General features: G+C 39.9%; 1 long non-coding RNA gene across 1 annotated transcript; it reads right to left on the bottom strand.

Moving 5' to 3' along the window:
- Positions 1 to 275: 275 nt before the first annotated feature.
- On the bottom strand, positions 276 to 24,348 carry LOC113117872 (uncharacterized). The gene is made up of 7 exons (XR_003294209.1): positions 24,022 to 24,348; positions 23,747 to 23,752; positions 20,990 to 21,191; positions 20,467 to 20,628; positions 8,577 to 8,604; positions 8,258 to 8,356; positions 276 to 406 (listed from the first exon to the last, which is right to left on the bottom strand). It is a non-coding gene; the product is annotated as an uncharacterized LOC113117872 (long non-coding RNA).
- Between the last annotated feature and the right edge of the window lie 736 nt (positions 24,349 to 25,084).

Raw genomic sequence — 25,084 nt, forward strand, 5'->3', positions numbered from 1 at the left:
CTCAGAGGGCGGGGGCAATAACAAAAGAAACAAAAGCCGGCTTATCCAGTATGGAAATACAGACAGACAATGAAACACCCCTACTGCGTGCTAGAATCTCCGACAAACAAGCTGATTTCAACCTCAAAATGTACGCTTTTAAATATACCAATACTGCTATCTCAAACACAGAGAGGCTTCTTTGTGATCTCAACTAACAGATTCTGCAAAAAAACAAAAATCACCAATTTTGAAAAATTTTTTCAAGTTTTTTCATTTAGCTCGAAAGTTGTGCTGCCGACTTGTGTCACTGGTTTCCGTGACGGGTCACAAATGTCAATGAATCTCTAGCAGAAGTGACAGTGCAGTGTAGCAGATGAACAATTTCTTACCAATGTTTCAAGAATAAGCTGGATCCTTAATGACTCTACAAGGAGAAAGGAGAAATGGTTTACTGAAAAGTTTTTAAAAAGCAGAATTTCATTTTATACCATTTCTTTAAACCAGTGGTTCTCAAACTTTTTATACCAAGTACCACTTCAGAAAATATTTGTTATTAATATTAAGTTCCACCATAATGACCAACATTAAATTTCAGCAGCGTAGTAAGCCTAACTATTCAGCTACAGCTCTACAGTTAAAAAATGAGGCAGTTTTATTCTAATAAGAATATTAATTGTTGTCAGCCACTTTACCATGGTAAGGCAAGGCAAGGCAAGTTTATTTACATAGCATATTTCGTACACAATGGTAATTCAAAGTGCTTTACATAAAAGAAAGTAAAATAATAATGAAGAAAAATTATAACAAGAATTAAACAAGCAATTTTTAAACTTTTAAAATTATTACAAAATGTACTTATTTAAAATGAATTTAAAACAGTTAGAAAATTATTTTACATAAAATAAAAAAACAGTGGAAATATAGTGCAATCAGTTTGGACATTGCACAGTGCTCATTCAGTAAATGCACAGCTAAACAGATGAGTTTTAAGTCTAGATTTAAATGTGACTAGTGTTTTAGCACATCTGATCTCTTCTGGAAGCTGATTCCAACTGAGGGCGGCATAGTAACTAAAGGCGAACTCCCCCTTTTTTGTGTCCTTGGTATTTCTAACTGACTCGATCCTAATGATCTGAGTGCTCTGTTAGGTATATATTCAGTGAGCATATCTGCAATATATTTCAGTCCTAGGTCATTTAGTGACTTATATACGAGTAAAAGTACTTTAAAATCAATCCTAAATGTAACTGGAAACCAGTGTAAGGACCTGAGGACTGGTGTGATATGCTCAGATTTTCTGGTTCTAGTCAGAATCCTGGCAGCAGTGTTCTGGATGAGCTGCAGCTGTCTAATGCTCTTTTTGGGAAGAACGGTGAGGAGCCCATTACAAGAGTCCACCCTGCTGGTGATAAAGACAAGTTTCTCTAAGTCTTGGCTGGAAACAATGTTTTTTAAATGATAGTATGCTGATAGTTACTGCTTTGACATGACTACTGAAACTAAGGTCTGTCTCCAGAATCACACCAAGATTCCTGACTTGATTTTTAGTTGTTTGATCCCTAGAGTCAAGGTATGCATTCACCTTGAACACTTCATCTTTGTTTCCAAATGCAATGACTTCAGTTTTTTCCTTGTTTAACTGATATATATTCTGGCACATCCAACTATTAATTTCATCAATGCATTGGCAGAGGGAGTCAATGGGGCTGTAGTCATTTGGAGATAAGGCTAGGTAAATCTGGGTATTATCAGCATAGCTGTGATAGGCAATTTGGTTCTTTCTCATTATTTGACTTAGTGGAAGCATATACAGGCTAAACAAGAGCGGTGCAAGAATTGAGCCTTGTGGCACTCCGCATGTCAAGGACGTCCACTTAGACTTATGCTCTCTTAGACTCACATATTAGCCTCTCCCTTCTAAGTCTAAGTATGATCTGAACCATTTGAGTACCATCCCAGAAAGCCCGACCCAGTTTTCCAGTCTCTCTAGTAGTATGTTATGATTGACAGTGTCAAACGCAGCACTGAGATCTAGCAATACCAGCACCGATATTTTGCCAGAGTCACAATTTAAGCAAATACTGTATAATTTATTATCTCAACGAGTGCTGTCTCTGTGCTGTGATGCGGTCGAAAACCAGATTGAAAATTGTCCAGGTATCCATTTGAGTTTAAGTATTTGTTCAACTGTTTAAAAACTACCTTTTCTATAATTTTGCCTATAAAAGGAAGATTAGATATTGGTCTAAAATTGCTCAAAATGGTGTTATCAGGAGCCTATTTTTCAGGATAGGCTTAACAACTGCAGTTTTTAGGGAGTTCGGAAATGTCCCAGAAAGAAGTGAGGCATTCACCACTTCTAAAAGATCTGCTTCCAAGAGGTTAAGCACACTTTTGAAAAATAATTTAGGCTTTGTCTTTACTATGTCTTCGAGAACTTTGCTATCAATTGCTTCAAAAATAGACATAGTATCTTTTTGATATTGTGGCCTAATCTGTCTGACCTCTGCATTACTTGAGGGTGTGCTAATAACCTTCCTGATATTGATGATCTTCTCAGAAAAGAAGGATGCAAACTCATTGCATTTGCTGTCACTGGGAATCTGACTTGGGGGGTTTGTCAGTCTCTCAACAGTGGAAAAAAAGAGTACCATTGTTATTTAAGTTACTGTTTATAAGGTTTGAGAATAAATTCTGTCTAGCTGTGGCTAGTTACACATTAAAAGCATGAAGGCTGTCTTTATAGATGCTATAGTGAATTTCAAGTTTCGTCTTCCTCCACATCCACCCTGCTTTTCTGCATTGTCTTTTCATAGTCTGAACTGCTGTTGATCTTCTCCAAACTGATTTCTGTCTGTCTGTTTTCTTACTGACTATTATTGGAGCAATATCATCAATAACATTCTTAACTTTTGAGTTGAAGGAATCGAGGAGAATATCAACAGAGTCTGCAGAAATGCTTGGTGTTAAAGATATAGCCTCCATAAATAGTACACTTGTGTTCTCGTTTATGCATCTCCTTCTGACAGAGACAGATCTAGATTCAGTGGTAGCAGAGATCAATATATCAAAGAAAATACAGAAGTGATCATATAGTGCTACGTCCTTAATAACTGTGGATAAAATGTTTAGACCCCTTCTGATGATTAGATCCAGAGTGTGTCCACCTTTGTGTGTGGGTTCATGCACATGCTGAGTCAAGTAAAAAGTGTTTAGAACCATTATCATTTCTTTTGTAGTTTTTTTTTTTCTGTGTTATCTATGTGAAAATTAAAATCCCCTGCAAAAGCAAAAAAGTCAAACTCTAAGGAAATCATTGATAACATTTCTGTGACCTCTTCAACAAAGGCTGGAGAGTATTTTGGAGGCCTGTAAATAATAATAAACAGAATGCGTGGAGCACCTTTCAGCACAATCCCTAGATATTCAAAAGACAAGTACTGACCAAATGACACTTGCTTGCATTGATAGACATCTTGAAATAGAGCAGCTACACCTCTATGGAAGCATATGGGTAGCATTATTCAATTTGGAATGTAATATGCAAAATGACAATGCAATATGTCAAATGACAATGCATTTCTGTATTTACATTTACATTTTCCAATACATTTGTGCAACGTATGGTGCAAAATGAAAATGAAAAATAAATTACATAATTTTAATTTGCCATTTCACACACTAGTTTTAATCTGTAAAATGAATACTAATTTTAACGCTTTATAAGTTGCAAAATGAAAATGAAAATGTTCTACAGAAATTAGATTAGATATGTATAACATGTTCAAGCAAAAACTGTGGCAAAATTATCATTCAAATGCAATTTTTCTTAATTGCATTAACACTCACAGTCAAGACACTTACAGTTGCATTTTCATTCAATGTCCCGCAATGAATGTAGCAAAATTTAATGTGCACATTGAAAATGCATTCCGAGCCGATCACGTGTCTGCCCCCTTGCGCCACGTCAATCACTACGTGAACAAGGCGGGGCTTGCAGAAGGTCAGGAGACTCAAATCTCAATTAGAGGATTCAAGTGAGAGAACATAGACAAGACAGTTGGCCCGTGTGCGTTTTCATCATCTCGGTTTATGGCTTCAATATTTCATGCGCACTTGTGGGCGGAGCTGAAACACAGCTTTTATCTGATTGGTCGAATCGCTCCACCTTCTGCTTGGTCTTTTCATTCTTTCAGGCAGAATAAGAGTCAGTGCGAGTAAAGCACTGTGATGTCTGAAACCACCGCTCACTGTTAATTAGCATAATATTTCATTCAGATGTAGCTGGGCACATAATTCGTGCTGCTGAGACCTGCAAAAGACCCTGTAAAATTATTTCTAGGTTACTGTATTGTATAAATATTGTCCCACTGATAAAAGCAGTGCAAATAGTTCTGTCTCCTTGGATAACAGTGAAGTGGAAATAAATATAGTTACATTTATGAAATAGAATTAAATAGGATTTTTTGGGAAGGTAAGTCTGGTCAGTTATACAGCAACGCGAGTCAGACGAGTCTGAAGATCTGAACTGAATTTGGTGAAACATTAAAATTCTAGTCTGTGTCAATTACTCTCGTAATAAATAATAATAATAATGTTACCAGTATTTATAAGTTGCATCAGTCCAAAAATACTTGATGTGATGAAAATACATGATGAGGAAAAAAACATAAGTCGCACTGGACTAAATCGCATTTATTCAGAACCAAGAGAAAACATTACCGTCTACAGCCGCGAGAGGGCGCTCTGGGGTAGGCTACAGGAGCACTGAGCAGCCCTCTCGCGGCTGTAGGCTGTAGATCTTGGTTCATTTCTCTTGGTTCATTTCAAATTAATTTTGATAAATAAGTCGCACCTGACTGTAAGTCGCTGGACCACCAAACTATGAAAAGAAGTGCGACTTATAATCCGGAAAATATGGTAAATATTTGTTGTCTTACTCAAGCCCAACAAAGAAGACTAAAAAGAGAAACATCATTCAATTTAGTATGTAATAAAACGAATATTACTAATTTATTTAAGAAATGTAACTATATACATTTTCACAATTATTTATTAATGTCACACACACATACCTGGTGCCTTTAGACTTAAAAGATGATGAGAGTGGTAAATGTTACAGACATGGAACTGTTCAGTCTATTATTGATTTTTTTTTCCACTTCACTTTTATCTAAAGAGACACAACTATTTGCGTTGTATTTATCAGTGGGACAATATTCATACAATACTACAACTTGATTACGTTATCAGATTCCAAAACTCAAGTACTTGTAATTAGAGTAAACTACTTTTTAAAATACTCGTAATCAGACTACAGTTACTTTTTTATGGATTACAGGATTACATATATTTGCACAATGGTAATAAGTGGTTCACAATTCTCTGATTCATCTAAGTTTATTTTTTAACGTTTATATTTTTCCTAATAAACCTGCCACTTATATACGTTCATAATTCTTCAAGTTTTTCCAGCGGAAACGGGGAGGGGTGTCAGAATTGCGCTCAAAAGAAATCAGCGACAAGATAATGAAAAATGGAGGGGAACTTCTTTTTATACAGTCTATGAGGGGAATGCAGTTTCACTGTAAACAGTGACTAATAACGGATAATGTATTGACAGTATCAAGATCGCGTCAGTTGAGGCTTGTGCAGTCTGTCTGACTCGTGGAGAAATCAAAACTATAAGCACAACCACACACACAAAGAAACAAAACATGAACAAACACACTGTGGTAGAAAAAAAATCTAAATATTCTGTATAATATGTGCAACATCACACGACCAGGAGTGATGTTTTCCCGACTTTCTGCTCGATTGCAAATGTGATACTGATTTTATACATATTCAGTTAAATAAACAAGTAATGTTAACTGACTTACATTTTAGAGACATTGTGGATCGTTTTTACTTCATTTCAAACAAAAATAACTATAAGCAAAGCCACAGCAGAACTCATCCCCAAGCAACATACAAGTGTTTCGTTACTAAATTATTCATTTTCAAATGAGTCAGTGATTCAGTGAGCCGGTTACTTGCTTCATTTGTTGAATGAATCAGCCATTTGAACGAATCGGTTGAATCAATGATTCAATCATTAAGACAGTGACTTGTCACCACCTACTGTTGGTTTAATATAATTTTTAAAAGTATCATTGCATTTTTCCAACATTTCATATTTTGTATGTCAAAAAAGTACAACATTAATCTAATAACATTATTTATGCATTTGGACAGATGGAGTTTGTTGATATTGTTTTCATTTTAATAATAACAACCATAATGTCTTATTATTCTAATTTAATGTATCTTATTGATCACATGTAAGAATTCAACATAAATGTAGACATCTACATTTAATCAGTTTAGGAAAATATTTCCCTTTATAAAGTTAAAAAGTATAACAGTAATCAATTTAAGGCAAATATATATATATATATATATAATATATATATATATATATATATATATATATATATATATATATATATATATATATATATATATATATATATGTTGAATAAAATAATACCTGATGAGACTGCTTCAGAATATATTACATTTGTGCCAAAAAAAAAAAAAAATTCCCCAGACAGTAACTTCCCCAAGTAACTTTTTTTCTCGGACAAGTGAATTATTTATTTACTTTTTACATGACAAGCTCATGTAAAAGCTTAATGTCAAGCCCTGTATAAGCAATATTATTGTTGTGAGTTTCATCCTCTTTAATTCATTTTTGTAAAGTTGTTATTGTTTGTCTTTTTCTCATTGTTACTCTGCACTTAAAATGGTTTGAGATGGATAGAAATGTAATTGCTGTGTGTCTTTTTCAAAATTCATGTTTACAATGTACCTATAGTTTGATGTTTATCAATGATACAGTCATATTCACTTCTAGATTCAAATTCGAGATTTTTCAAACAGTTGTATCTCGGCCAAATACTGTCCAATCATAACAAACCATACAGCAATGGAAAACTCATTTATTAGGAGGTGCTTATTTCCTCTGAATAAATTTAAAAAACTTTAAATTTGATCACCCTCAAGTAGAAATTAAGTAGCATGTGACCTGTGCTGGCAAAATTAGTCACAATGAGCAAAATTAGTTGAGTTTTTTAATTTTTTATTCTCATTAGAAGTCCTAGAAATCTGGCCAAAAATGACTGAGCTACACCCGTTTGAAGTCGAAAGAGTTGGCAAAGTCAATTTTGAGAAAAATCAGGTTAAAGTTTTCTAAAGGTTCCAAAGCAAAATCACAGAGCAATGTTGAATCTTTTCCTCCAGTTCTTTTCTTAATAATAATTCACGTTTTTTATTTTACATCTGAACAAAAGCATTCAACTAAGAAAAACAAATAATCAAATGTAAAATCCCTTTATTGTGTTCATTACAAATAAATGAATTATTAAAAATTCATTGAAGAGCAGTGCGTGACTGTGATTCTGTGTATATTTATCAGGATATATATAATTGTAATTTGAATGTCGGATTGAAATGAACACTGTTATTAGAATAGTTAATTGTTAGCATATGTGCGGCTAATAATAATGATAATAAAAATAATAATAATAATAATGTGACGAGTGGGACGGGGCCGAGGGACGTGGGAGGAGCGAGGCCAGTGGAGTGATTGGAGATGAGCTACACCTGTTCGACCCACGGAGGAGATGGAAGGATATAAAACTGGAGCGATGACAGTGAAGGACGAGAGAGGACCAGGCCTGGGCTTTTAGTTGTGTTTGCTTTTTATGTGTGTGCATCAGTCGTCCGTGAGGGGCTGATGCGCTGTTTTGTGTTTATTTTGTAATTAAAGTTTCAGTTTGATTGTCCGCCGGTTCCCGCCTCCTTCATCCCGATGATTATGGAGTTTTTATTATTACAAATAATTAGCATGTTTTTGTGTTTTGTTTTGGTACTAAAATTGGTACAGAGTACCATGGATTTTCACGGGCACTGGTACCGAATACAGACTGGTACCGTGACACCACTAATAGTTAGTAAAACTGAAGACCATGATTAATCTGTTCAGGTGCACTGCAGGTTGGAGCAAAACTCTTCATGTAAGTGGACCTTAAGAGATAATGTTGAGATCTCCTGCAATATATTCTGAACATTTATATTTACATTTAATAATTTAGCAGACGCTTTTATCCAAAGTGACTTACAAATGAGAACAATAGAAGCAATCAGACCAACAAAAAAAAAACAAAAAAAAACAACAGAATACAAGTTGATCATTCAAACAGGCAGAATGACTTCTAGACTGATGACTTACAACACTGGTGTCCAGTCCTGGGCTGGAGGACCAACGCAGAGTTTCTGCTTATCCTTGATCAGCTGCAAGGGTCTGCTTAACTGGGGTTGGATCTTAACTCTGAAAAAAGAGAAGGCAACCAATATTATGATGTTAAAATTTAAAGTAAAAAAATATGATTTAGAAATATGCACAACCTCTGAAAATGCACAAAGATGAGAAGAAAGCTATGTGTTTGAGAACTTTCAACCCACTGAAATGTATAAATTATTAGCAATACTAAGTCACAGATGCATTTTTTTTTAATATTATTAATATTCTTGAAATATGTTACAATTACCTTGTGGTTTATGAAGGTATTTTAATCTCTGAAATAGAAAAGATCTGTCAGTGATGAATGGTACCATACATACATCATATGTAATTATATTTAATAAGAGCTCTCACAAAATACAACAGATCCTATTATAAACAGAGATGCTGTCTACAATGGATGTGGAACGGCACGACACAACACATTCCTGACAGTAAACTGATGCTTCATTCTATTTATGATGTACTGACACAAAGTTCAAATGATTTTTAACAGTCACTTTGTCGCGTCCAATGTAGACACGGTGTGAGAGTGTGTAGCTTGCAGATAGAGAATGGGAATCTACGTCACTGTGCATTGCATTCAGGATATACAATACAACTCACAGTTTGCTGCAATTACGTCAGTCATGGCAGATCACGTGGCGTTTGCTTACTTGATCGCGTTTAAGATGTGTGTATAAGTGGTGTTTTGGAAGGGTGTCTTCCAAAACAAGATAACACATTGGATATACACTTTAGCAGTAGCTATGACATGGGTGTTTCTGCTAATACAAAATGATAAAAGTAACCTATAAAAAAAATTCCCTGGTTTAACACACAAGATTTACAGTACCCTCCTGCTGAGCTCTTTTTAACATTTTAAACATAACACCACTGATTTTCATATACAGAAAATCACAATTCTGTTGGATTTATATTGTGATTTAGACCAACTATTTGAAAGTGAACAGAATGTTGTCAAGTTGTTAGCATTTTGCTAACCACACGCAGGTGAAGTATAAACACAGCAAAATAAACTAGACAATATGAAGAAACCAAACAAATGAAGGAACATAATGTATTATGTATCATTTGTATAGGAGCATACATTTATGACCACATTAGATTGTATGTTTTTAAGATTAACATTTTAGTTATTAAAAAGTCATGCAAAATAAACATACACAAACTTTATATTAACAATAAAGTAAATACAATAAAATAATGTTTAATAAACATGATTTATAAGATGAAGACGACATAAAAACGTATTGAACTGTTTTAAAAGTCCATATCAGAATTTCTGAAACTGAAGGCGACTCGCAATAAACGTGAAACACACGTCATCGGTGTCATTAGTGAATCCAGCCAATCGTGGATCAGTTGTGTCACCATCAGAACCTGTGCAGCTGCTCTTAACAAGCTGCGCTGGCTGAGTTCTCGGGCTACTCTCGAATCGTTCTCACGGTACTTTGATGGCACACGTCACAGTCACGTGGAGTCAGCGCTGTATCAAGTCGGACAAAATTTCTAACCGGCATGCACTGCTTCAAGTCACCCGACGATCGGTCTGCGCAGAGCTCCATGAAGTCGAACAAGCCTTATGTGGAAAATAATGTGTTTTTTGAACCTTAAACTGCATAAACACATTGCATTACACCAAATACATAAAAATACTCTTTTCAACAGCATCATTTCATTAAAGTCTGCATGAAATTAAAATTGACTTTACTATACTAGCACACATCCGTGCAAACAGATCCCCTGTAAAAAAAAAAAAAAAAATAATAAAGAAAAAAAAAAGTCTTCTTAATCTTTAATCAAAATCAGAACAATTCCGCTCTGAAATGACAACTTCTTTTCTGATGACTTCAGTTTGACAATTTGGTCAGAATATCCTTAAACACACCTCCAACCATTAGATTGCTATAAATGAGAGACAGAGAGAAAGAGCGCAAACAATAAAACTATGCCCTCTACACGGACTTTAAAGGAAAGGATGCATATGTGTATCCTTCGCACTCTTCGCGCTCTCAAATCACCCACAATCCTATGCGCGCAGCTTTGCTATCTAACATTAGTTCAAAAATTCAAAAAAGTCGAACGTTAACGTAGTCGGAGCGTTAACGGTTTTTATTTAAGTTACCAAACATTTGTTATAACTGTAGTAAATATAAGTAAAGTTTGACGTTTAAATGCCAGTACAAATTACTACCGTATTGATATTGTAAATTATACAAATACAAATGGTTAACTGAACCGGACCTGTCATTTAACAATTGGTTGCTTCATCGGCATTTCTTTTATAAATAACTAGTTAAGTTGTCCAAAGTAATTTAATGATACCATTCACAGCGTTATTCAAACTGACCTTTTCACTGGCATAATGACGCAATTATGTGCACTTGCTAGCCTGTTCCATTTACGTGTTCTCCGTATGCTAAAGAGGAGTCTCACCTTGCCTCTGACGGAAGTGACTTGGAAGGATCAGTCCTACCAAGGAAGTATCCTTGACATTGAGAAACGCCTACTGTTTGTAATGTTCCTGTAAATAGTAAAATACAGTTTTTGAAACTGTTCCAATAAATACCTCTCATCTTCACTGTCCTGAGTTTCTAAGCAAGCAGGAATATCTGGAGGAGTATCATCTGTGAAGATGATGTTTGTTAAAGAGGAGAGTGAGGAGAACACGATTAAAGCAGAACTCTGGAGAATAAAACACGAGGAACAAAGAGGTGCGTCTTTAGTCTTCATTCATCTTTAATGACTGTTTCTGATACATTAAAATCAATCTAACAAAGATTTAACCGGATGCCAGTGAACCCCTTAACAGTTTTACATTCCTTAATGTGAAAATAAGAGCTTAATTATCATTAAAGTGGCTTAACTATGTGATGAGATGTATATTTTATTTTCGCTCGTTGTTGTTTTAGAGTTTCCTGAGACAGGTGCCCTGCTTGTGATATGAAACAACCTTCAGCTTACAAATTGTGTACGTTTTAATACAAAATTCTACCAATAAATAGCGTTTTGGAGCTATTTGTGTATTCTATTTGTGGCGTTACTCGTCAAATGTAGCGCTTCAGTTAGAGCTTTTATCTCGCCGGCGCCGCCGCACGGTCACGTGACATCCAGAGCGCGCCAAACTAATGAGTGGTGAATTATGCAGCTATATAGCTGTATTGTCTGTGGCAGTTTTTTGGTAAACATTACAGCATATTATACATTGACTAATACGTCTAGGACATTTACACTGTCATTTTATTCTGTGAGTAATGGGAGAGGCAACATTAATATGGGTTTCTTAACCCTCAGTCAAGTACTCATAATGTGACCATACAGCTTAACTATTTTTTTTTTCAGTGGAATAAATGTTGTATATTTTAGTTCAATAATATTTATTTCATATTCAGAGGAGATATTTTGGTAGTAAATACTATTTGTGCAATAAATATGGCCCATTAATGACTTAAAATATATGTTAAATATGTCTATTACTTCTATCACAATTAGTGTAGTATTGAAGGTTACAATTGTAGAGAAAATGGTTTTAAATTCCAATGCAAAGAGTTTTGTGGTGAAAAAAAAAATAATAATAATTTGTGATTCCATGGTTTATCTATAGGTACCTATGTGGCTCTTTACTAAATATATCTACAATATTGTTATCCTTACCGTAATTTGATGTTCTTCATTTAAAAAAATATTAAGACATGATTAAACATCTCAATTCTTAAATGAGAAATGTAAAAATTTAATAACTTACTAATTAAAAAAATATATATATATACATTAATTAGTCATTTTTATGTATATAAAAAAATACTGGTAAATATAGATTAATCTCACTGTGATCTTGAAATTAATCTAGATTAATCTAGATTAATCGAGATTAAAATGGCTCATTCGAATTCTGCCGAATGCATTCAGAATATGTGTGTTACCCAAATAAAATTGACAAACAGTAAGTATTTGAGAAGGGGTTTATCAAGATAGGTGGTGCATTAGAAAAGGGGCTCATCTCCTGTTTCCAAAATGCATCACAAAGTGCTTGAAAAAGCTGTAAACTAATTCCACATTGCACAAGGTGCAAACAACCTTACGCCTGCTTCACACCAATGTTTAAGTTTGTAGGTGTCAATGTACAGAAACCAAATAATTAAATGTAAAATAGCAATGGATAGTCTTCAATGTAAAAATGAAATATACAATCAAACTTACGCTTCAACACCTCTAAAAGAGACAAATTTCTCTCACAAAAGAGATACGGGCCGATTTGCGTCTTTTTAAAGATGTCATTTCGCCCATGTGTTTCTGGGTGCGGTCGATATATCGTTCCTCGTGGCTGGATGATTGGTTCCTGGGGGCTGCTCATGCGGATCGCCAGCACCCCCCTCTGGTTCCTTTATTCCCGGAAGTGCACCAGGAAGTAACTAGTTCATGGAAGGCACCTTTAATTGCCTGAAACCGTTCTGGTTCTTCCTTCGCCTACACTGCCCTCGATGGCGGGGCGGCCAAGGGGTATGCTGGGATTCCCCCGGTGGAGCGTTCTGTTGCGATGCAACTGTGTCCACAGAGCGCCTCCACTTGGCGTGGTGGTCCCAAGTTGCCCTCCAAGGCCTGTAAGTTCTCATCCACGCTTGTGGCCAAGGCTTACAGAGCTGCGGGCCAGGCCGCTTCTGCCCTGCATGCCATGGCCTCACTTCAGGTCTATCAGGCCAAGCTGCTCCGGCAGCTGCACGAGGGCGGTGCTGACCCAGGGGTTTTGCAGGAGGTGCGCACTGCTACCGACTCCTGCTCCTTGGGTCAGGTGATATCCACTTTGGTGGTCCAGGAGCGCCACCTATGGCTGAACCTGGCAGACATGAGGGAGTCTGATCGGGCTCAGCTCCTCAACTCCCCGGTCTCCCAGGATGGCCTCTTCGGCGATGCGGTAGAGAGCTTTGCCCAGCAGTTCTCTGCCGCCCAGAAGCAGTCTGAGGCCATTAGACACATCCTGCCCTGGCGGCCCACTGCTGCTTCCACCCCGCCGCCGGCACAACCTCAGCCTGCTCATCGCCGAGGGCGCCCCCCTGCGGCCTCCTCCACTCCCGCTCGGCCACAGCAGCAGCCTTCACCCCGGCCGCAGCGAGGAGATGGCCGCAGAAGGGCGGCGCAACCCGTCTCTGCCCTTAAACCTGCCAAATGCCAGGCCAAGCAGCGTTCCTGAGACGGGCGACCTGGAGTTGGAGACGTCAGCTCATCAGGAGATGGTAGCAGGACCACTCCTTCCCCCGGAGGAGGGCCGGGGGAGAATCCTTTGTTCTCGTTTTCTTTTTGTTCCGCCACTGGCCCTGCGGCCGGTGGTACCCAAACCTTCACTAAAAGAGCTGTTTCCTCTACCTCCGGGTCCCAAGAGGCCACGAATGACAGCTGGCGACGTGCTTCCTCGTCGCTCTCGTTCTCCTCTCCCCTTGCCAGTTTCCATGCAAAGACGGCTCAAGAACGCTTCGCCTTCTCATGCCCTCTTTGCCACTTGGAGTCAGACGAGTACCTGCACTCCGCCCCCGCTAAGGGACGCTATGCCTCCCATGCCGGGGCTGTCTGCTCCACCACGCTGCCCCACTGTGGGTACGCCTGTAGTCCCCTTGACCCCGCTGGTTTGGTTCCTGGGAGCCTGGCTAGAGCTCCCCATGCCTTGCCGCTGGCTCATCCGGACACTCAGGCTCGGCTACGCGAATCAGTTCGCCCGGCGTCCCCCCAGGTTTCGGGGTGTCCACGTGACGATGGTGGGCAAAGATGCCCCTGTCATGCGCGCGGAGGTCGCGACCCTGCTGGCAAAGGGCACGATAGAGCCGGTCCCTCCAGCCGACATGAAGTCCGGTTTTTACAGCCCTTACTTCATAGTACCCAAGAAGACAGGTGGGTTACGGCCAATCCTGGACCTGCGTGCCTTGAACCGAGCTCTGCACAGACTCCCTTTCAAGATGGTAACGCCCAAGCGCATTTTCGAATGCATTCATCCGATGGATTGGTTTGCAGCGATCGACCTGAAGGACGCGTACTTTCATGTCTCCATTCTTCCTCAACACAGACCGTTTCTTCGGTTTGCTTTCGAGGGGCAGACATATCAGTACAAGGTTCTCCCATTCGGGTTGGCCCTGTCTCCCCGCGTCTTTACGAAGGTCGCGGAGGGAGCCCTGGCTCCTCTCAGGGAACAAGGTGTCCGTATCCTCAACTACCTCGACGACTGGCTGATCCTAGCTCACTCTCGAGAGTGGTTATGCGAGCACAGGGATCTGGTGCTCAGACACCTCGCCCGACTGGGTCTTCAGGACAACTGGGAAAAGAGCAAACTCTCCCCTGTGCAGAGAATCTCTTTTCTCGGTATGGAAATAGACTCGGTCGCCATGTTCGCGCAGCTTACAAACGAGCGTGCGCAGTCACTGCTGAATTGCCTGAAACAATTCGAGGGCAAGAGAGCGGTTCCACTGAAACTGTTTCAGAGGCTCCTGGTGCATATGGCGTCCGCGGCGGCAGTCATACCGCTCGGGCTACTCCATATGAGACAGCTTCAGCACTGGCTTCACGACCGAGTCCCGAGATGGGTTATGGCAACAGGGCACGCTCCGAGTGACCATCACTCCGGCCTGCCGCCGATACTTCACCCCGTGGTTGGACCCCTCATTTCTACAGGCCGGTGTGCCCCTAGAACCGGTGTCCAGACATGTTGTTGTGTCAACAGATACCTCTGCCACGGGCTGGGGTGCCATGTGCAACGGGCATGCTGCGTCAGGCTCCTGGACAGGACCCCAACTTCAGTGGCATGTCAATTGCCTCGAGTTGCTAGCAGTACGTCTTGCTCTGCACCGCTTCAGGGCCCTGCTGAAGGACAAGCACGTTCTGGTCCGTACGGACAACACTGCGACTGTAGCGTACATCAACCGTCAGGGTGGTCTACGCTCCAGCCGCATGTCGCAACTCGCTCGCCATCTCCTCCTGTGGAGTCACAAGCATCTGAGGTCGCTTCGTGCCATTCACATTCCGGGCAGGCTCAATCGTGCAGCCGACGAGCTCTCACGACAGCAGTCTCGCCCCGGGGAATGGAGATTCCAGCCCCAGTCGGTTCAGCTGATTTGGGAACACTTCAGAGACGCTCAGGTAGACCTGTTTGCCTCTCCAGAAAATTCCCACTGCCAGTTGTTTTACTCCCTGACCGAGGGCACCCTCTGCACGGATTCCCTGGCACACAGCTGGCCGCTGGGCCTGCACAAGTATGCGTTTCCCCCAGTGAGCCTTCTTGCACAGACGTTGTGCAAGATCAGGGAGGACGAGGAGCAGGTCCTCATGGTTGCGCCTTTTTGGCCCGGCCGGACCTGGTTCCCCGAACTTGTACTCCTCGTGACAGCCCCTCCCTGGCCAATTCCTCTGAGGAAGGACCTTTTTTCTCAGAGACGGGGCACCCTCTGGCACCCACGTCCCGATCTGTGGAACCTACATGTGTGGGTTCTGGATGGGTCACGGAAGGTTTAGGTACCTTGCCACCACTGGTGGTAGCTACCATCACTTCAGCTAGAGCCATGTCCACCAGACATGCCTATGCTTTGAAGTGGAACCTCTTCGTCACTTGGTGTTCTTCACGGTGTGAGGACCCCTGGAAATGCCCGATTGGGTCAGTGCTTTCCTTTCTTCAGGAGGGGTTGGAATGAAGGCTGTCTCCTTCCACGCTCAAGGTCTATGTGGCTGCCATTTCGGCTCACCATGACCCTGTTGAAGGTAAGTCTCTTGGAAGGCACGATCTGATCATCAGGTTCCTGAGAGGAGCAAGGAGGCTCAATCCGCCTCACCCTCAGCAAGTCCCCTCTTGGGACCTCGCAGTGGTTCTATCAGCACTGCAGAGAGCTCCCTTCGAACCCTTGCTCTCAGTAGAGCTAAAGTTTTTATCTTTGAAAACTGTGCTCCTGACGGCTTTGGCTTCGGTGAAGAAGGTCGGGGACCTGCAGGCATTTTCAGTTGACAAAGCGTTCCTGGAATTCGGGCCGGCTAACTCTCACGTTATCTTGAGACCCCGGCCTGGGTACGTGCCCAAAGTTCCCACCACTCCTTTTAGGGATCAGGTGGTGAACTTGCAAGCGCTGCCCCTGGAGGAGGCAGACCCAGCCCTGGCGCTGCTCTGTCCAGTACGTGTGCTCCGCACCTACGTGGACAGAACTCGGTGCCTTAGGACCTCAGACCAGCTCTTTGTCTGTTACGGAGGCCAGCAGAAGGGAAAGGCTGTCTCCAAGCAGAGGTTATCCCACTGGATAGTGGATGCTATTTTAAGTCTCCCCGCAGCATGTGTCTTTCCCTTGGCAAGCCCCTTGAAAGCTCTGTCGTTGAAACTTCCACCCTGCGGGCTGGATACCTCAGAGTTCTTATGTATCACCACCTTGGTAGATACCTGCTTTCTGTAAGTCCTCCCACGGGCAGGCAGCCTTCTAGCACATGTCCAGCTGGAATATGCTACCCAGTGTATTCTGTGCGAGCTATAGGCCCTCACTCGTGCTGGCCTCACGACAGGGTGCTATCACTCACACGGGTCGCTGGAAGACAGCCATGTGGTGTTTTGTAAGGGACCCCATTCGTAACGTCGAACGTGACCGACTGAAAGGGAACGTCTTGGTTACGTATGTAACCCTCGTTCCCTGAAGGAGGGAATGGAGACGTTAGGTCCCTTTGCCACATCACTGTTCCGCTGAACGGCCGGGTCACTGGCTCGGCTCCTCAGCGAAGACTTGAATGCGAGTTGCTCGCGTTGCTCCTTATATACCCGCTCTGCGGGGCGGAGCTCGCGATGCAAATTCCGCAGACCAAGGTACTTTGTGTACCATTGGCTCGTTTTGTACCACTCGAAGGTGATTGGGCTCTCGGGCGAGATCCCATTCGTAACGTCTCCGTTCCCTCCTTCAGGGAACGAGGATTACATACGTAACCAAGATGTTTTTTCGAGCATAATTTCCAAGGTGGATATTTTGACATATTTTGTATGTATTTGTCGGCACAAGAGCAAAAATAAGCAAATTCGATGTTCAAGTGTTTAGAGACGCCTTTCTCTTCGCAGAAGAGAGCTCGGTTCAGTGTTGCTGTCCGTGATACGCGGCTCTCTCTCTCTCTCTCTCTCTCGCGATCAAATGATCAACAAGTAAGTTAAATGGTCACACAGGTCAATATTTTTTACTTCACTTTTTTTACAACTTTGGAGTCTAAACTGGGAATCGATTATTTGAAATCAATAAGCAATATCAGAATCGGAATGGACAAAATTCTAACAATACCCAACCCAAGCCACATGTTGTGAAATTCACTGATTTATGAGTATTTTATGAACACTGATCAGTTGATGGCAAAATTAAAAAAAGATAGGTCTTTGTTGCAATGTGCATACCCATGCCCATACTGAGAGAGTACTGTATGTAGGAGCCGCATTTGAGTTTATTTTTTGGTTTCATAATTTATTTATATTTGTCTTTTCTGTTGAATTTGAGTAGTATATCTTCCACAGCCAGGAGAGGGCGCTATCATATAAATTGGAGCGTTCAGAGCATGACGAGGAGAAGGCGTGCCAGCAGATACAGTCTTTGACCTCGGCCTGGATCTGTGTTGCAGGAGCTTTTGCTTATAGGAGAAAGCTAAACTCCAAGCGCTACAAAGGAATATTTAAAGTCATTTAAATCAGTTCACATTTTTTGTTTTGTACTTTGTTTATTTGCAATAAATATCCACAAACATTCCATGACAACACTTGGATTTTCTTGGATTTGGGCTGTGAGTCTGGCCCTGTACGCGCATTCTCCAGGTGGTTGGAAACAATAACAGGGGGTTACAGGGAAAACCCAACATTGTTTTTTGCCATTACACTGTATGTTCCAGTTATCTAAAAAGACTAAAGATTTGTTTTTCTTTTCAATATTTGCTTTGTTTTCCTAAAATGAACCATATATCCCTCAATATCCCTTTGAAAAAAAAAAAAAAAAAACTTTGGAACTTTTAAACAGTTAGTTCAATGTAGTGGTAGGAGTGTTAAATAAAAAAATAAAGATGATTATTTTCAGTTGTTCCATTTCTATAGGGTTGGTAACATAAAAGCTCTTAATTCCAAAGATAGTACAATCTAATCAGTGTATTCAGTAGGTAGCATTAGTGGCATTAGGAATTTAAATTATACAACATTGTGACAATAAAATGTTAAAATCTTTTGAGGATGCAAAATTAATAAAAACAATGGTTTTGTAACAATGCATTTATTTTTTACCACAGTATGTTTGATGTTTGGCAATTTGGTGTGCGGGACACATGCTCCTTTAGACACAGTTCATACATGGCTGTTGTACAGTTCCAGCCATTTACTGTTTAGAGCTCGCCTGAGGAAGGATCACATAGTCTGAAACGTCGCGCGGAAGGCTTGAACCCAACTATGGGCCTCCTTCATGAATCTGGTTGATTTTGAGTGCCATACAAAAATTATTTCCTTCATCTACACCGATTATGTGATGTGCTCAGTATTTATTTCTTTGAGGAAATGTACACTTTCACCACATATCCTAAACATACCAACCAATTTTGTTGTTTGAAAAATAGCCACTAGTCTTCTGAACCCTATTTGGGAATTTATTGCACTGATGGGAAAATATTTCTGGGCCTCTGGAAGCTTTAGATTGGTGGGCACTTGGTTCAAAGGACCATGCATAACCGTAATTGGACTGGTCTGATTGCTGGGTATACAATTCCTAAGCCCAACCCCCAGCATTGTTAAAGATCTGTCTCAACAAGCCATTGAGGTCCATTTCCTTGTTATCAATATTAGTTTAGAAATTCGCCACCTCAGCCATGAAGTACACAGGGAATAAAGTTCCTCTTCTTCCCACCATCTCCTGCAGTCCAAATCTGGACCAAAGCAAATCAATGAATGGGTCCAATGGAGACACATTGACTGCTGCATGATATGACACATTGTTGACCCCCTCTGTGTCGACTAAGGCACCAAAATTTAACACACGATCGTCCTTCTATCTTAACTTGCTAAGGCTCACTAGGATGTGCATGTTAAGATCGTTGTTGATGGCTGACACAGCCTGATTAAACACCTCTGGTACAAATATCTGATCGCAGTGCAGAATATTCATTCTGGTCAGGTTACTCTGGTTATTCTTGATGATGCTGGGCCGCTCAAGATCTTTGGGGAAAGAATCTTCAGCTACTGTGCAGGAACACAGCATTTATTACAGCAATTGCATGGGCTTTCACTGTCAGCTCATTTTTGAACAATGGCTGGGCACGGTCCGGGTAGTTAGGAACACACGTCATGTTTAGAAAGTACCCACCATCAACCAGGGCCAACACACTGCACATGGATTTGTGAAGTGCATTCACCCCATCTGGTCTGCTCTGGACTACTCTAACTTCTTTTCCCCACCTTTACTGAAGATTTTTGAAGAAGCAGAGAATCCTTTCCCCTTTGGTACAAGGGGAGTCCTTAAATCTGATGTCAGGATCAATCCCAGTCAGTTCCTTAAAATGAGCGCATAAGAATCTCTTCTTAAAGAGAAAAGGCCTCCTTGCCTGAAGATCTGAGATACTGGGCGGAGGGCTGGCATTAATCCTGTGATGTTGTGCAATGCATGTCATTTTCAGTAATTCCTGGACTTTGCTGCGCTCGGCTGCACGAGGTCCTTCTTGGGAAAATAGACTAAGTATCGCCTGTCTCTTTATCTCTAAAGAACCAAAGGTTTCCCTTTCAGGAAGTTCAGTAGGGTCCCAGTTCACACAACCATAGCTATCCAGTTTAGGGGATTTAGATGTTGAAGGTTGGCTATCATCCACTTCATCTTCTGTTCGTTTAGGTTTTCTAAGTCGAGCCATTATATTGTTCCGGTTAAGATATTCCACCCTTGTCTTCAACTGACATAACAAAGAGTAATAACCACAACCAATTAACTCTCCTTCCTCTGCTTTGTCACTGAAACTGTTTGGATACTAATGGATGATTGACTGTGCAACTTCTGAACATTGCCGCTTGGTTGGATTTAAACATACCTCTATGACTGAATCCACAATCACCCTAACCATGTGTCTCCTATCTGAGGCTTCAGGTCGCTTTCCTTGTGCAAGACATGTTCTTAAATTTGGTGTCAACCTACCCCAGGGTATTTGAAACTCTGACACCCATGCTGCACTTTGAACTGGGACTGGAGTGGATATTGGACTCTGATTTGTAACTTGACTGGATCCATGACACTGCACAGGGAATGTAGAAGAGTACGGACGGTTGCTTGGCTGAGTAGCTAGAATATTTTCATTGCCTAAATGAAATATTGAACATAACAAATTTAACAGATGTAGTGTAGAAACGTGAAATTATGAGTATTCACTAACAGTCAATTAATTATTTGACAAATATATATATATTTCTACTTCATTGATCATGCTTAAAACCCACATAAGCCGTTTTTACTACTGTATATTACAAAACTAAATGAAATACTGACCATAAAAATGTAACAAATTTAACAGATGTAGTGTAGAAACATGACAAAGTTTTTACTAACAGTAAATTAACATTATCAAATATACATATTTCTACTTCACTGATAATGAATATGGCTTAAAACCCACATAAACAGTTTTTACAATAGTATATTATATTATATACAAATGACTAACCTCTGATTTTGAAAAAATGAATTAATTTCCTGCAGTCTGCTGGTGAAAGGAAGTCTTTGAGGTCATCTGATGTTTAATATTGGAGGTCATCGTCTGTTTTCACACCAATTCTAGTCAATTCTGATATCAGGTGGTTAAGTTGATCATCATCCAGCATTGGGAGAACACCTCTAATGACGGCTTCCATCTTTTAGCTTCTCACCTAAGACAAACAGAGTGGTGAAGTGCAACAAAATTAGCATCAAATCGTTTATATATTGGCAGAGGGTAATAATAGTCAGCTAGATTCTCTGCATTTACACAAATACTGGGGACTTGACTCTTGTTGCAGAAAGTGTAAACCCAGATCAACAACTGGCACTGATTTACACTTTTCAACAACAAAGAATAATTTTGAGAAGTGTATCAGAATCATTTCAATTTTTCAGAATGTGTATGCATCATCAGTTTGATCTACCACAACAACCATTGATGTCTGGTACTTGGTTCCTTTGTATGTAGCAGTTAATGTTATAAAGGTGGAGTCATGAATGCCTTGCATCCTTACAGCTTCCTGAATGTGGGTGTTGTATAAGTGACTGCAAAACTAATCTGCTTCACCTACTTGCACATCTGGAGGAAAGATGGAGCCAGCACTCAAATAGGCTTGCAATAGCTGATGTCTTTCAGCTAGTGTACTCCCAAGGTTTTTGAAATTTCTTAATTTTCTTGCACATTGTTTAAAATATGTGTGCTTGCTTTCAAACCGCAAAGTCCATAGTCTAATCAGTGGTCCGAATTTAAGTGTGAGTTCAGGGTAGTGAAGTAAAAAATGATGTTTTGGTTTCAGTGGTGCATCTGGAAACAAGGTAGCTCTTAAGTGCACATATTCTTCAGTCAGACATTTCATGTAGGCTACTTGATCATGATGAATTTTTGTTGCACATATCATTTCAACAAGCTCCCTTAACTTCAAGCACAACTGCCAAATTTCATCATCAAGTGGATTTTTTATTCGATCCCTAATTAGTAATGGGAGCAATCGAAGCAGACACCAGTTCTGAGCTGCATGTCCTGTCAACCTCCACCATCAAGTTTTATTTCACATGGCTTATTATTCATGTCACTTCCACTTAAAGCTAGATATGTTTCTGTTCAGCTGAACATAGCTGAAGTGTTTCCCTACAGTGACAAGCTGTTTTATGTACAAAGCCAGATCTGTTGAAATAACTCCTTCAAAAAGATCATGTGCCAAACATAGAGGAAGCCCAGGATCACAAACGTGAAAGTGTTTTAGGCAGTTGAACACAGTCAAACTTGACACCATCACACATTTCTTGCCCTTCAGACATTGCCACACTGTTTTGGTAACTCTTTTTTGTTTTTGTTGGTCCTAAGTCTGTGCCCTTGCTTTCAAACATGTCTCTGTTTATAACACAGTAATGGCAGAAATGTCTACTCTTACTGAAATTCTCAGTAAACCCTCCGATGCGATGTGACCCCAAATTATCTCCAACAATGGCAATCACTGCTCCCCTCACTGTCTCTCCATTCTCCAGTACAATTCCACTTTCCTCCATGTCCTTGAGATCACTCAAAAGAGGTGTGAAAACTTGTTGCTGCCCAAAAAACTTAAAATCTTCCTCTCTGCAAAGCATGACCGATTGCATAGGATCAATAGATGATCTATTATGGGGACAGATTTTAAGATGTCAAGTACACAGCAACTAGTTTGTGTTTTTTTTTCTTCCAGAGCCAAGCGGATTAACTACCTCGAATGCATCTTGATATAAAATTAGAGACACTACTGATGAAGACTCTTTAAAAAGAGTGTTTTCTTTAAAATTTCTCTTACTGGTATGTACTGACAAAAGCGCTCTTTCCCTGATGCATCACAGCCTAGGTACACCTGCACAGGCTCCACATAATTGAAATGTTTTTTGAAAAAGGACTTCCGAGTCTGATCTGACTTAAAATATCCCTCATTATACATCTTAAGTAAGTTTTCTTTAGATAACCCACTTATTATTTCACTTATTTGACAGTCTGGAATTTTTAGCTTTTGTCAATTCTTCATTAACTTTGGACAAGGCAGAAATGTGTGTGTCAAGCTGAATGGCTGAACTACTGTCTTGAAATTCCACATCATCTAAGCCTTCAGTATTCACATCTGGCACAGCAACAGAAATCTCAGTAATATCTGCACAAACAGTTTTTTCTCTAAAACGTTTTTATGTTTTCTACTGAGATGTGCTGAAAATGACGACTTCACTCGAAAATATTTTTTACAGCCAGTAATTGGACATTACATTTTTTGCTATCTCGAATATGCCATTTTAGATGTTCACAAAGACTGGCGAATTTGGTGGACACGAATGCACAGCCTTCAACACTGCATCTAGAATTCAGATCGTGCTGTTCTGATCTGTTCAGGTTTTTTGCGGTTTGTTTGCAGTAATTGTGAGACTGAAGGGCAGAGAGGCTTTGGAAAGTGCATGGGCATTCAGGAACTGCACACGAAAACCTGAAGTTCGCCATGTTTTTATGCCCTTTGGCATGATTAATAAAGTCTCCACAGAGACGCCACAGTGTTTGCACAAGAACATTGCGGGTTTTACTCTAGCACTATATGCATGACATGCATTTATCTGGGGTAATGAGTTGTCAAGCGGTAATAGCGGGAAAAAAAACGACTTGACTTGACTGACTTGAAACCAAATCCACGAAAGCTTTGTTGAAAGCTTTGTTATTCAGCCAACAGTTCACATGAACACTCACCAGCTCCTGGTGTGGTCAAACCCCAGGCAGAGACCCGTTCATTTCCAGATTTTGACGGTGAAACGTTCAAAAAAGGGAAAGAAAGGAAAGAAATGTAAATGTTTGCACAGTTTCACCACAACTCTCTCTAGCTCTCTTCACATCATAAATGTGAGGTGAATGCGCACCGTTAAGTGGCAGCGTTTATTTTTCATTTTTATTTTTATTTTTTTTTTAGTTACAGTAAACCAAATAAATAATATATGTAAAGTAAAAGGAGGAATATTTGTACACACCTTAGCATCTGACTGGTTCTTCTTGCATCTGTTTGTCTTCCTTTTCTTCTTCCTCCAAGCATAAATAACAGCTTTTCTGTGATTGGTCAGGTTTCGCGCTATTTTGTTTTTAAACTGTATTTAGATTTACAGTAAATTAAAAATACTGTATTTTAGTGGCGCCAAGAGGATATTTCCCAAAATGTTACTTTAAAATACAGTAACATGCTGTATAACTGTCCTACAGTAAAATACAGTTCATTTTACAGTCAAATACTGTTCAATTTTCAGAAATTTCTAACAGTGCAGCCAGAACTAACTCGGATGTAAAATCACCAAACTCTTTAATAAAGTCTGTATGGTGCCCTGGTGGCCTGTATACAGTAGCCAGTACAAACATAACAGGGGATTTATCATTAACATTGGTTTCTCTGGATAATGTTAAATGAAACACCATTACTTCAAACGAGTTATACTTGAAGCCTGCCCTCTGAGAAATCTTGAAAACTTCTTCAGGCTTTCAATCATCCGATCTGCTACCTCTTTTGGGGTAGTTATCTTTTTGCTATTTTTCTGTCAATGACAATTTTACGTTTTTCAGTACCAGGGATTCAATTCAATTGTATTTTTTCAGTGCTTTTCAGAAGACATATCGTTCCTAAGAACCTTTACAGAAAGACATGTTTGTGTTACAATCAAAGCAGAACTTACTGAAATGTACATTTTACTTCTCCTAGATTCACTTACAATGATATTGGCCAGGTCGTCATTGTAAATGAGAACTGGTTCTCAACTAACTTACCAAGTTAAATAAATACAGAATCTTCACATTATCTCTATACAATTTTTTATCGATGTTATTACATGTTTTGGTGGCTGTTCATCCTCCGTCACTATTATTGTCTGTAAAAAAAGAAAAAAAAAGAAAAAAGTATTGTGTACATAACACTTTGAAAAACAGGGTCCCTCAGCTTTCCCTAAAAACAGACTATCAGTTGTATGCTCATATGTATGTATATGTGTGTGTGTGTGTGTGTGCGCATATATACATACTTTTTAATGTTCTGTTAAATACGTTTAGTCT

Source organism: Carassius auratus, chromosome 17 (genome assembly GCF_003368295.1).
Source record: "Carassius auratus strain Wakin chromosome 17, ASM336829v1, whole genome shotgun sequence".
NCBI lineage: Eukaryota > Metazoa > Chordata > Actinopteri > Cypriniformes > Cyprinidae > Carassius > Carassius auratus.